The following is a 12,248-nucleotide window of genomic DNA, read 5'->3' as shown; positions in this document are numbered from 1 at the left end:
AGGCAGGAATGGGGTACTGATTGGGGATGATCAGCCATGATCACATTGATTGGTGGTGCGTGCTCGAAGAGCCGAATGGCCTACTCCTGCACCTATTGTCTATTGTCTATTGTATATTGTATTTTTAGATGCCATTTCCATTGACACAACAATTTCATATGCAAGCTTGAATGTCAGGTTTTGCATGCTCAACAGTTTTGGTTGAGTTTGTTCATCCATGCATTGCTAACTACTGGTTCTTATGCAAATCTATCTTGCAAGGCATCAAAATAATACTGCAAGTAGAAGTTCTTTAATGAAATCAATAATCTCATTAATTGTTTCATTCTTCAGCTTCTTTGCCCAACTTTACAGGATTCACTTATTTGCGACATGATTTGGATTCAAATGATCTTCTGGCTTCTGCACCAAATTTTTAAGCGTGACATTTTTCACATTGCATTTAGATTTAATGCACTCAGATGTTTCACTGAATTTACAGTTTAGAGATAGAGTGTGCAAACAGGCCTTTCAGCCCACCATTGAAACCCCGCACTTTAGTTCAATGTTATCCCACTTTCACACCCTACATACTAGGGACAATTTACAGAAGCCAATTAACCTACAAACCTGCAGGTCGTTGGAACATGGGAGGAAATCAGAGCACCCGGAGAAAACCCACCCAGTCACAGGGAGAACACACAAACTCCACACAGACAGCACCCATGGTAAGGATCAAATCCAGGTCTCTGGCATGGTAAGGCATTAGCTCTACCACTGCGCCACTGTTTCGCACTATTGCTTTTCAGGTCTTAGAATGTCTCCTTCTCCGTCAGTCCTGGGCATATTATTTACTCCGAAGAACAGGGCGGTACAATGGGGCAGCGGTAGAGTTGCTGCCTTACAGCGGCAGACATCTGTGTTCGATCCTGACTACTGGTGGTGTCTGTACGGAGTTTATACATTCTTCCTGTGACCACATGGACTTTCTCTGGGTGCACTAGTTTCCTCCCACATTCCAAAGACATACAGGTTTGTAGGTTAATTAGCTTCTGTAAATTGCCCCTAGTGTACAGATGATTAGCTGGTCCGCAGCGCAGAGTCGATGGCCCAAAGGGCCTGTTTCCATGCTGTATCTCTAAACTAAAATAACTAAACATGTCCATTCATTTTACATATGAACTAAGTGATTCTTAAGTAGTCACAATGAATTGTAGATGCTAGAATCTTGTGCAAGAAAACACAAAGTTCTGGAGTGACTCAGCAGGTCAGGTAACATCTCCGCACACGGCATTTCAGATCAAGACCCATTATTCAGATTATGAAAAAGGGTCGACCCACAATGTCGTCCACCCATGTTCTCCAGAGTTGCCACCTGACCAACTAGGTTTTTCCAGTACTTTGTGTCTTTCATAAACGATTCTTAAGTTTGGTCATACATGCCTTGACTTACAATATAAACAACCAGTTTGATTCAACACCTGCACATGCAATTCAATTAGCTCAATGATAAGTCAGTTGCACTGCCCTTTCAATGTCAGAATGTTTTCGAGTCAAGAAGCTTTTCATAGAATTCATTAAAAAAATTACCTTGTTCATTTTTCTTGTATAGACAATTCATGGATCAATTCTTCAAATACAAAATACTGGGGATGTTGGGAATTTGAAATAAAAATGGAAAATACTCCAAATACTGACAGCATCTGTGGAGCACTAACATTTTAGTTAATGACCCTTCCTGAGGCCGAGGAAGAGGTAGAGAATGGAAAGGGAAAGAGAAAGATCTGTGATATGGTGAAAGGCTAAAGAGATCAAATAGCAAGGAATGTGAAAGTGGAAGGTAATAAACATCAAAAGCAAGTGGAAATACTAATATCTATCCGTAATTGCCAAAGGAATGAGGAATGGCTGCTGGAAATCTGACATAAAAAATGCCAGAAATGAAGATTAGGTGGAATTATTAATTAACTCATTGTTAAAACTGGAAAGTTGTACAATGCCTAGTCAGAGGGTGAGGTGCTGTCATTAAACCAACATCTAGCGATGTTAGGAACAATGCAGGAATCCATAGACAAATAAGTCAGTGTGTGAGTGGAATGTGTCATGCAGCTGGAAGCTCAGTGTCTTGCTTTCAGTCTAAATAGAAATGTTCTGCAAACCACTAACCCAAACTGCATTTGATTTTCCCAGTGAAGAAGACCATATTCTGGGCAATAAATGCTGTAAGCTAAATTGAAAGAAGTAAAAGCGAGCTACTGATTAATTTGAAAAGAATACTTGGGACTCCAGAGTTCATAAAGGGGGGAGATAAACAGAAAGGCGTTTTTCATGGGAAATGGAGACTAAAGAGTGAACCGGAGTATCCCAGAGGGTTTTGGTGGAAGGTGGTAGATTGGGGGAAAGTTGTGTCTGCTGGTGGCAATATTTCGGAAAAAAACTGAAATTATGGAGGATGATGGGATGAAAAGTGATGGCAAGATCAATTGTTTCCTGGTTCTGAGAATGGAGAAAAAGGTGAGACCAGAAACAATGGAAATGTAAAACCACATGTATATTAGATGGTGATTTTCTCTATGATGTCTTCTAAGTGGTTGATCTCCATATTAATTGAGAAAAGATGCAGAAAAGATTCACCAGGATGTTAACTGGACCTGATGGCTTGAGTTATAGGGTGCGGCTGGTTAGGCTGAGGATCTTTCTTTGAAGTTTAGGAGTTTGAGAGTGACCTTGATGAATTGTGAGGTGAGGAATTAACAAAATCATGATGAGCATTGATAAAGTGAATACTCATTGTCTGTTACCAGGAATAGTGAATTCTAAAACTAGAGGGCATGGGCTTAAGGTGAAAGGAAAGATCTAAGGAGGACCTTGGGGGCAAATTTTCACTGAGCAGAGTATTCCGTAACTACAAGGAGCTACCAAAGGAAGTTTCGAACTGTAAAAAAACTATGACTTTTGAGGAACATTTGGACAGGCATATGGATAGGAAGGGTTAAGACGAATGTAGGGCAAATGCAGGAATTCAACTGGAATGCCAGCTTGGTCAACATGGACATGTCGGACCAAAAAGACCCTATTCATTCTGTATAGCTCTATGATTCTACTGAATAATCTAATAGTACTATTTTCATTATCATTGTTCCATAGGTATCCTGTTGGGGATGAAGATGCCATATGATATTTGCTGGACCCAGTGTTTAAAGAGGATCTCTGAAGTTATGGCAGCCCAGCTACATCATATATGTTCCATACAGGAACATTGCTAATATATGCTAAAATTACTTATATGCTAAAAACTATAATAAACTAGTAACATTATCATTCTAAAAATTCTAATAACCTTTAAAGTTATATTGCAAAATAAAAGGAAGTGATACTTAAGGTGTAGAATGTCATTAATGGTTTTCATTTCAAAGTTACAATACATATGCCTACTTTTTTACCATTACATAATTCTGAAAAAGGATCTGGAAAGTTATTAATATTTCACTTCCCCCAGTTGCTGCCTGGAATTTTCTGTTTCTATTTCAGAATTCTAGTATTTAACTATCTTGGTGTGCTAAACAGGTAGTGAATGTGAAAATATAAACCTGTAAAATAGCAGGACATTTGAGATTTAAAAAAAGCTAGCAACAAAATAATTCTGGTAATTTTCACCAATTTTCACAAAATGCAATGAAGCATGACCTGTGTGATAGCCAGTGGTAGTAGCTACAGGCAGAACTTGCAGCTCACATTCCCACGATTACAGGCAAGTGAGTCATACTGCACAAGGAGGAACAGCACCACATATTTCATTTGGGCAGCTTACAACTCAGCAGTATGAATATCAACGTCTCTAACTTCAAGTAATCCTTGCTTTCCCTTTCCATCCCTCCCCCATCCTAGTTCTCCGACCAGTCTGACTCCCTTGATTAATTTTTTATCTTTGTATGCTTCATTGTCCACTTCCCCTAGCTAACAATAATCTATTCTACGTTTTCCTCGCTTTTTTAAGCCACATTGATGTCTTGTTTTTATACCTTAAATTGTTTTTCCCATTATTCTGTGTCTCCCCCTCTCCTGACTCTGTCTGAAGAAGGGTCACGAGCCCAAACATCACCCATTCCTTCTATCCAGAGATGCTGCCTGTCCCGCTGAGTTACTCTAGCATTTTGTGTCTATCTTCAATGTAAACCAGCATTTGGATGTTTCCGTAAATAAGGGTACCAACCTGTGACATGGGTGGCAAAATTTGAAAGTTATTAAATCATGATTTAATATCTCCCCCCCGCCCCACACACCCCTCCTCCCACCCACACACCCCTCCCCCCCCACAACCCCCTGCCTGCACACCCCTCCCCCTCCACAACCCCCCGCCCACACCCCACCTGCCCATGCACCTGCCCACACACACACCCCCCGCCCACACACACACACCCTCCCACACACACACATCCTCCCCCACACACACTCCCTTCCCCACTCCCACATCCCTCCTCTCCCCCTCCCACACCCCTCCTGCCCACATCCACACCTCCCCCCACCCCACACCCCCTCCGCCATACCCCCCTCCCCCACACCACCCTCGCTCGCACACCACCCTCTCCCCCCCTCCTATCCATCCACACACACCCTTCCTCCCTTCCCACCCCACATACCACCGCCACACGCCCCATCCCTCCCCCCTCCCCCCCCACACATGAAGAGGAGGGGGAGGAAGTGCTCGGGGATGAGGGGAAATGAGCCGCGCCTGCACAGTTCGGGGCTATGGGTGTGTGGTGGAATATTGCGTTGGGGGAACGGGTTGCGTTGGGGGAACGGGTGAATGGTGAACTATTGCGTTGGTGAATGGGTTGCATGGGGTGACCAGGCCTCCCGTGTGACTGGGACCCAACGGGTTCCACTTAGTCTAGTACCCTTATATATATATACATACGTATGTGTGTGTATATATATACACACACATACTCAAAAAACAAACAAAACAGTGCAACAATAATAATAGTCTATTGTAGTTCAGAACTTATATGAGATTGTAGTGTTTAATAGTAAGATTAAACGAGAACTTACCAGTTTGAAGTTTGATCTTTATTTTATGAGGAGTTACGTTGAGGGACTACGTGAAGAAGGCCCGTCCAGGCGCACGTGCGTCAATCTTCAAAGCAGCGGTGTGAAATCACAGATGATATATACCAAAGGATAATAGTAAGCTACATGATACAAACTTAACTTACCTTTGATCTTTATTAGGGTGGGAGCGGAGGGCACGTAGTCCCTCAACGTAACGCCTCATAAAATAAAGATCAAACTTCAAACTGGTAAGTTCTCGTTTAATCTTACTATTTTACTTCGGAGTCACGTGAGTGACTACGTGAAGATTTTAAAGCTTCTGTGATTTCAGGCCGTAGATTCAATTCCGGCGTATCACTGCATTTTGATTGACTCTATGAGTGAAAGACAGTCAATAACATGCAACCATAACATTTGTTTAATCAGTTAATGGTTTATTTTATGATAAACATTATGTGTCCCATTTTAATCACTGGGAACATTTAATACGGAATCCAAAACAGTACCACCAAATACACCAGGGTCTGCAATCTCTTTGTGGTAATACTTGTAAAACATCCTTTCATTTGCCCATCCTGTGGCCGCGAGGATATGGTCTATTGGAACGTCCAAATCCTTGGCCGCCGATGTTGCCGCCGCCCTGGTGGAATGAGATTTAAATTTGTCAGTATCAATTCCTGAATCCAATAGCACCTTCTTCAGCCATCTTGAAATTGTTTGTGTTGACACTTTTTTGTGTGTTTTTTTATGGCTGATAAGTAATGCGGATTCTACACCTCTAAGGTGCTTGGTGGTCTCAATGTAGTGTTTCAAATATGTAACGACACATAGTCTTTGATCTGTAGGATATTCTGAAAAAAACAATTTACACCCCGAGACTCCTGGTCTGCTCTGTTTTAGCAAGTCATAGACATAGAATGTAATTTCCTCTGTTGTCATTCCCATTCTGTCTACCCGTAATTTGTGTAATGTTTGTACTCTTTGGGCTGAGACAAAAGCCATTAACATGACTACTTTCATAGTGATTTTGTCTAAAGACAAATTTGAGATGAGACTCCAATCCCTAAGTAACGTGAGTACATCCCTCACATTCCAGATTTCCGTATATCTCGGTCTGGGAGGTTTAGCATTAAAGATGCCCTTCATGTATCTACAAATCAAGGGGTGTGATCCTAGAACCTGTTGTTCAGATGCTCTCGATAAATATGCAGAGAGGGCACTCCTTGCAGTGTTGATCGCACTATAACTTAAATTTGCATCAAAATGTAATGTTGACAAGAATTCTACAACATCTGAAGTGCCTGCAGTATGGTAAGAAATGTTTTGTGTTGCACAAAACTGCTCCCATTTCTTAATGTAAGAAATGTACTGCTTCTGGGTACTATCCCTCCAGGATCCTGCAATTACACCCATAGTGCGATCTGATAGTCTTCTTCCGACATATGGCCTTTTTAGAATCTGCAAATCAACAAATCAATACGATCATGTAAAGGATGAAAATCACCAGTTACAGGGTGCATGAGTAGGTTTTCTTGTCTTGAGACCACCAACAATCCTGAAGCATTATCTTGTTTGATCTTTTGTAGACATCTACTGATAAGACAAAAGGGAGGAAATGCATATAAAAACATTCCACCCCAATTTAACGAGAATGCATCTACCCCTGTTGCACCTGGGCCTGGTTCCAACAAAACATATTGAGGTAACTGGTGGTTCAATCTGGATGCAAACAAGTCAATTTCTGGTTTTCCAAATTTTTGCACAATGTTATGGAAAATGTCACGATTTAACATCCATTCTGTATTGTCATTAAATTTCCGTGACCTAGTGTCTGCAATTACCTGTATATTGAATTTACCTGGTAGGTAAATTGCAGAAAGCCAAATGTCTCTCGTAATGCACCAGTGCCAAATCATGTTTGCCAATCTGTCACATGCTTCTGACTTGATTCCACCCATATGATTGACATATGCTACTGCCGTAGTGTTGTCAATCTGAACCTGTACATGCAAATTTTGTACCTTGCGGCAAAGGGCTTTAAGCCCATGAAATACACTTAGTAATTCAAGATAATTAATGCCATGTGTCTCGAGCAAAGGTTCTTCCTCCGCATTGCATCTACCTCCACAGCTTGAGATGGTATCAGCAGCTCCCCAACCTAGTGCACTTGCATCGGTTTGTAGAATGATAGCTGGTGATTCAACCAGAATTTTTCTGTAAGAACAATGAACATTCTTAATCCACCATTTTATATCATCAATAGCTGTGTTTGGTAGTTGCATGGGTCTATCAAAATGCCCGGAATGTATTTTCAATGCTAGGACCTTTGCTTGCTGCAGTTGTTGGTAATGCAGTGGGCCAAACTGAACAGCTGGAAAAGAAGCAATTAGTTTGCCAAGTAGGCTTGCCACTTGCCTGATTGATGGTTGTTTGTCTGAAATTAGTTTGTTACAACCTTCAATTAGCTGCAGCTTTTTGTCCTTGGGTAAGATCACTATCATGTGCTCTGAATTAATAGTGAACCCCAAGTAATCAATTATTTTGTTGGGTGTCAGTCTAGATTTATCTGGATGGATAAGAAAGCCCAAATTTTGAAATGTTAGTTTGACTTTTAAAACTAATGCTGTTGTTGTGGCTTCAGTGTCTCCCACAATTAAAATGTCATCCAAATAAGCCATTATCAAATGGCCTTGGGCTCTTAACAATGCTAAAATTGGTTTTAGCAGTTTTGTTAACAATCTAGGGGCTGAGGTTAAGGCATTAGGCAATGCTTTGAATTGCCACAATTGATTCATCCAGACAAATTTCAAATATCTACGATCTTTAACATGCACGGCCACAGAGTAATATGCATCTTGGAGATCTATGCTTGCCATATAGCATTCTGTTGAAATTGAATGCAAAGCATTAGTAAATGTCTCCATTTTGAAATGTTTATACTGTACAAAAGGGTTGAGACTTGTAAGATCTAAAATGATTCTACAGCCACCATCCTTTTTTGGTCTAGAAAAAATACTAGATATAAATTGGTGGTTTTGATAAACTGTTTTCTCAATCACCCCTTTTTTACTCAATATGTCAATTTCTACTTGAATGATTCTATTCTCTTCTTTAGAGAATGAATGTATTTGTCTTGGGATATGTTGAGTAGGGGGATTTTCATTTTGGTTGAATTCAATTCTAAACCCCATTATACTGCACAGTATATGCATCAGTTGTTATTTCTGGCCATTCTTTTAGGAAGAATTGTAACCTTCCCCCAATTTGTGAATAGGAAACATCTGATATGTTTCTATCAGAACCAGAACCACCTACCTCAGGGTTTGCTGGTGTCACTTTTTGTACCTTGCCCCTTGTGGGAATACCATGTCCTCCACGTCCTGGGCTCGTGCGCCAATAGCGTGTATACGGGTACGAGCGACCTGTTCCTTCACCAGCTCCAGCCACCCTTCGGTTATGGATATTGCCTTCGAATTGTTTTGCCAAACATCGGTGGTTTTATCATACCCATCGTTTTTGCTTCTTCGTTTAAAACTTTCAGTTTTTTTGCAAGATCTTCTCCAAAGAGTAAGTATGGCAATTGTATATTAGATGGTTTACAGAGCCCTGCAAACTTAGGATGTATGTTAGGTCTTATCACAGTTTTAAGAATACAGCTTATTTCAAAATGTGCGTTACACATCATTCCCATAACATCCTGTTGTGACGTTGTCACATTTCCGTCTTCCAGGTCTCTGGCAAATGCCGTAATGCTTGACCCCATTAATCCTAGTACCCGCTGTAACCTCATTTCTTGAGCGCGTACTGCGGTGCCCATATAACTCCATATTTCACTGTTTAGAGCTGGGACTGCTAGCAGAGCGCAATTCTGCGGGATTTCATTTTTGTTCACAATCTCATCCATCGTTGGTTCTTCCAAATGATGGGAAAGCAGGTGATTTATACTTTCTGCTGTATCCTCTGGTAGAGGTTGTCCCTTGTGTCTGGGACTATAGAATTTTTGGGCCAGCCCTGGTCCTTTGCGTTTTTGTGTTGGGCTCTGGTCTTCATATGATTCATTGTCTGAATCTTCTGGATATTCCTCCTCATAACGGGGTTCACCTGGCATTTCTTCATCAAGTATTTCATGCGCTGGCTCTCTGATAGGCCTACGCTTAGTCGACCCTTTTTTGGGTATCTCAGGCTCTTCCATAGAACCATATTCTGACAGCCCTCTTTTGGATGCTGCTTCAAACGCTGGCTCTCCTGTAGACCAACGTCTGTATTGTCTTGCAGACATTTCTGTTGCTGCCTCTGTGCTAGGCCAACATACATATTCATCATCATCATCAGGCATTTCGGTCGCTGGCTCACTTCTAGGCCAACGTTTCCCAGGACCTCTCCTGGGTGTTCCATACGCTGGCTCTCCTATAGGCCCGCGTTTTTTATACTCCTTCTGGAGTTTGCCTTTATAAATCATTTTACCCATGAGGAATTCCAATTGAGAAACTCTGTCTGACATAACTTCTGGTTCAGACTCGTCCGAGTCTACTGGCCTGTTAGTTTTCTTTTTGGCCTTACTCCCTGTGGGCGTTTCAACGGGGCTTTTTTCTCCCGTTTTAGAAGTTGCTGGTTTTTCTACCGTCGACTTTTTAGTCGGGCGCCCGCTACTCTCAGACATTTTGTCTTCTTGAGTGCTTACTGTGGTGCGCTTTCCTTTATTTCTCCCACCTTTCTCCATTTAGTAAAACTTGCCTGTGTTCTCTGCACGCAGTCTCCACGGAGAAAAGCAGCCTGAAAGTGAAAGTAAAAAGTACTTACCTTCAGGTTTTCTTTCACTCACCGCTTGGAGGGCTCTGCACCTTATCGTCAGCGCAATACGTCTGACGATATGACGCACGTGCGCCTGGACAGGCCTTCTTCACGTAGTCACTAACGTGACTCCGAAGTAAAATAGCCTGTTGACTGTAAGGAAGAAGCTGTTCCTGAACCAGGACTTTACGGTTTTCAGGCTCCTGTACCTTCTTCCAGATGGCAGTGGTGAAATTAGTGTGAGGCTAGGATGTTGTGGGCCTCTGATGATGTTGGCTGGCAGTAACTCCGATAAATCCCTTCGTTGGTGGGGAGGTCAGAGCCGGTGATGGACTGGGCAGTGGTCACAACTTTTTGCAGTCTTTTCCGCTCCCGGACGTTCAAATTGCCGATCCAGGCAATGATGCAACTAGTTAAAATGCTCTCTACTGTGCACTTGTAGAAGTTTAAGAGAATCCTCTCTGACATACTGAATCTCCGTAATCTTCTCAGGAAGTAGAGATGTGCTTTCCTTATAATTGCATCTGTGTGTGGGTCCAGGAAAGGTCTTCTGAAAAATGCACGCCCAGGAATTTGAAGTTTCTGACTCTCTCCACCATCGTCCCATTGATATAAACAGGATTGTGGGTCCTCATCCTTCCTCAATGGAATGCTTAAACACAAAAAAGAAACAATAAATATAAAAATGGTTACTCTGCTTTTAATTCACACACTTAACACGTGACACGTGACACCCATACACTAGCAATGTTACAACATTTTGAGATTTTAAAAATCAAGTCTGTAATTTATCCCATCAGATAAAGCATAAAAATAAGTTTAATTTGACACCTAATTCACTTTCATATCTCAAGTATTTAAAAAGTTATGGCCATTTTCATACTCGGAAATGAGCATCTTGTTCCCTATTGATTTTCTATGGACATAACAAAAAAGTTGTGATCGTGAACAGTCAAAAGCCCATAACTTTCTTAAAAATTAAGAGAACTGAATGAAATTTTCAGTTATCATAGATTGAAGCATTCTGAAACAAATATAAAATAATCTTACTTGGATGACCTGAAATTAAAGCATATAATTAGTTAGTTACCTAATTGTAGCTAATTTCAGACTTCAATTACTAGATCTAAACATCTATCCATTTCTTAATAAATGATTAACATTTTTAAATAGCCTAAATGTCCAAATAATATTCACAAATAATTCACAATAAAACATGATTTTTAAATCTCATTTACATTAATTTATAGGCCAAATGGAAGGAATTCAGTGTTCAATTGCTGTAAATAAATGTCCATTTAAATCAGCTTTCTAGTGGGTCCCTGTGGAACGCGCTGGTTTAGAACGTTCACATTGCGGTAGATTTGTGCCCCAAATGCCCAGAAAAATACTGCGCGATATAATGGGCCCAAAATGAGCTACTCGCAATATTAAACTTTGTATAAAGGGATCTTTAGAAGCCCTTTTTAATGTAAAAATATACAACCTACCTTCAGCTGTCTGCTTTATGAGACCCTGCGGTTGCTGGCGGTCGCGGGTTTAGAGATTGATTTTTAAACTACTATAACTATTATTCAAGGCCTTTAAACCTAATAATAGCTTTTGCGACGGGGTCTTCCAGCGATTTTTCGTTAATAATTAACTAGGCTGAACATCTTCGATTTGAACAGCCTAGAGAAAATCGCGTTTTAAACCCGCCCCCCTCTAAACGGCGCCAAAATCGCGCACACCCGCAGCGGCAGATTTTCAAAGACGCTTCAGGTAGGCTTTGCAACATACCTACATACACTAGTTCTATGACCTACACCTTTGGGCAATTTACAGTGGCCAATTAGCCTACAACCTGTCAGGATCGAACCCAGGTCTCTGGATGCTGTAAGGCAGTAACTCTACTGCTCTGCCACTGTGCTGCACTGAGTCTTGAGCAAAGCACAAAGTGCTTTGTGCTCCTGTACTGAATAACAAGGAATCCTTTCCTCAGATCTGAGCATTGAGTTAAATGCGAAACAGCACCAGCTCAGATGTTTTTATCTGCTTCACATCCTGTGCTGTCTGTGTGGAGTTGGCATGTTCTCCCTGTAGTGAGGTGGCTTTCCCTCATGTTTTCTGATCTCCTCCCACTTTCCAAAGATGTGCAGGTTGGAGGTTGGTTAGCAACTGTAAGTTGCCCCCCCCCCCACCTGGGCTTAGATAAGCAGTAGAATCTGGTGGATGGTGGTGGCAAGAATCAGAGCAAAAACAGGCCCCACGGCCCACCGAGTTTGAGTGATCAACGGTCACCTCGTATACTAGCACCATCCTACACACACGGGACAATTTTACCAAAGCCAAATTACCCTACAAACCTGTACGCCTTTGTAGTTGGGAGGAAACCGGAATACCCGGGGAAAACCCACGCGGTCACATGGAGAACGTATAAACTCCAT

Source organism: Amblyraja radiata, chromosome 9 (assembly GCF_010909765.2).
Source record: "Amblyraja radiata isolate CabotCenter1 chromosome 9, sAmbRad1.1.pri, whole genome shotgun sequence".
In the NCBI taxonomy this organism is placed as follows: domain Eukaryota; kingdom Metazoa; phylum Chordata; class Chondrichthyes; order Rajiformes; family Rajidae; genus Amblyraja; species Amblyraja radiata.
This window is presented reverse-complemented; position numbering follows the sequence as displayed.